Source organism: Polistes canadensis, unplaced genomic scaffold (genome assembly GCF_001313835.1).
Source record: "Polistes canadensis isolate GaletaPanama2010 unplaced genomic scaffold, ASM131383v1 scaffold_10, whole genome shotgun sequence".
Taxonomy (NCBI): Eukaryota; Metazoa; Arthropoda; class Insecta; order Hymenoptera; family Vespidae; genus Polistes; species Polistes canadensis.
This window is the reverse complement of record NW_014569557.1, coordinates 81,290-83,873: the sequence shown is the minus strand read 5'-3', so window position 1 is coordinate 83,873 and position 2,584 is coordinate 81,290. Positions and strand designations below refer to the sequence as shown.

Sequence of the window (2,584 nt, the reverse complement as noted above, 5' to 3'; positions counted from 1 at the left end):
TTTTTTTTTTTTTTTTTTTATTTTATTTTTTTCATTTTTATTTCAATAGAGAAACGATCGTTCGTATATTTTTTTTTTTTTTATATTATTCTTCTTTTTTTTTTAGAGTGACCGATCCCCACACTGATCATTTTTGTTCGTCTTATATACCTTGCAGTTCATACGTGAGAGAAATTTAAATGAAAACAATCTCTCGAATAAGTGATAAATAAATTTGTAATTAATAAATAGGTATCGTATAGGGGATTTGAACATTCAAAAGAACTAGAACTTCATTTTGATTAATTGGACGTTTCGTCCCTTTATTGGGACTTCTTCAGCAACTGGAAATTTTATTTGTTTGTTATTTTTATATTGTGAATTACATGAGACCCATACATTATAAAATATTAATCTTAATCTCTAAAGTTCAGTGTTTTTTTTTTATTTAAGCAGACATACATTCTTGTAATATTCAAACCACTACACATCTAAACTTCGTTATCTTTTTAATTATTTTTTGGGGGATTTTTTTGGTTTTTTTCATTCTACAAGGTATTTTATATCAATTGTAAATAAGCATTTGATTCTGTTGTTGGAGCTAAGTACACTACGATCGAAAGTTTCGTAAGACTTACTAACGACTTTTTCTTCTTTTTCATCGACTTACTCTCACTCTAACTATTACTCGTATATTCCTCTCTCTCTCTCTCTCTCTCTCTCTGTTTATTTCTTTCTATTTTTCTCGAGTTTACTACGATCAAGAGAGATCTACTACTATATCACGAAGAGAGATCTAATCGTAGAAAGCAAACGTTTGTAATATGTTTCCCAAACCATTTGTATTTTTTAGTTTCTTCTTTAACCATTTACTACTTGACATGTTTGTGTCAGACACGAGAGAGAAGCTGTTGGTTACCAAAATTAACTTATCCAATATCGTAACGCGTAAATATATATTTTTATTTTAACGTGTGTAATAAAAAATATAAATATTAAAATTTACGAAGAGAGGGAAAGTTTCAGATCTTTTATCAAAAAAAGAAAAAGAAAAAAAAAACCCAAATCAATTATATTTTTCGTTTTAATTATTTGTATTTCCCTTGGCAAAAAAAAAAAAAACATAAAAATAGAGAATGAAAACATTTACAAGATCTGATACTTTTTTTTGTTTTTTTTTTTTTTTTTTTTTTTCTACAGAAGAATATTAAAATTCTATTAGATAAAATATGGTTAAGGGAGAAAGAGAAAAAAAAAAAAAGAGAATGTATACGTTTAATGGGAAATATTCATACAAACGTGAAATAGCATTACCTCTAACCGATCTAAATTTTATTCATTCTGCATAATATGTATGCATATAATATTATATTAATGGCAACACGTTTCGTAACGATACAATTTCGTTCGGGGAAATATGAGATATGTGTTGCATAATGTTTACGTATGTTTCTCTTCTTCTTCTTCTATTTTTTTTCCTTTACTTTTTGTTCATCAATGTCGTATGTCGATTTCAATTCAAACGTAATGACACACCTGGAATGTTGGGAGAAAAATAAAAACAAAATAAAATAAAAAAAAACAAAAATTATACAATTTTTATGAAACATTCCCAACTCATGAAAATTCGAATGAGATGTTAAATGTGTGTTGGATGATTGGATACCATTATATCAATAATAGTATTCGAAATAATAGGAAAGAGAACGAGATTTCTCTATAATAAATTAAAAGTAATACAAGAATACGAAGAAAAGTTCAATTATTCGAAATTAAAAAATAATAGAGATGTTTCAGTAACACGAGTAAACAAAAAAAAAAAATATAAGAATAAGTTAAAGAAAAAGTGTGTTATTCTATGCGAAAAGAAAAAAAGAAAATAAAATATAATATAAAGACAATATAAAATAAATAATAAGAAAATAAAACAAAACGCTGGGGGGAGACGGGGAGGGGGGAGGACACGAATAAAAATGAATCTATTAGAAATTGTAAGAAAAAAAAAAAAAAAAAAAAAAAAAAAAAACCCCGGGGGAAAACAAATTTATTTATTATAAACAAATAAATGCAAGTGAATACGAAGAATAGTTCATTAATTCGCGACAGGGTATATCCCTTTGCTATTTCACGTAGACAGGTATCTCCATCGCTATCCCTAATACCTACCTCTCCGTGAATCTTTTTTGTATTTGATTCACGCTTCTAGCTTTATATATCGCGAGTCAATATTTTACGGGTCACGTGTATCTAAGCGTTCATTCCTCTTGAACTTTCTTCGCACGTAGATACACAAATAGCGATTTTCTTCTTTCGTTTTTCCTTTGGTAATCATCGTCCATAGTAAACGGAGCACGTTGAGGTTACGGTTTCAATGAACGCGTCTTCTAATGAAAATTACATTTATTCTATACGTACAAACGTGCGAATCTGATTTCCCATGCTAGAGAAAAATTTAAGATATTCTTTCTCGATCAACACACACATTCGAAAGTATCTAATCATTTATAAAACTCTTTATATCGCGAACACGATTATTATTATTATTATTATTATTATCGGATTTTGCATGTAAATTGTTTTCAAAGTGATCGACTTTTATTTGTTT

The 2,584-nt window shown here is 27.7% G+C and overlaps 1 protein-coding gene across 2 annotated transcripts in view; it reads left to right on the top strand.

Moving 5' to 3' along the window:
- The window catches only part of LOC106793010 (monocarboxylate transporter 9-like), a 13,012-nt gene that overhangs the window by 5,329 nt on the left and 5,099 nt on the right, over nt 1–2,584 (top strand). The window lies entirely within an intron of this gene.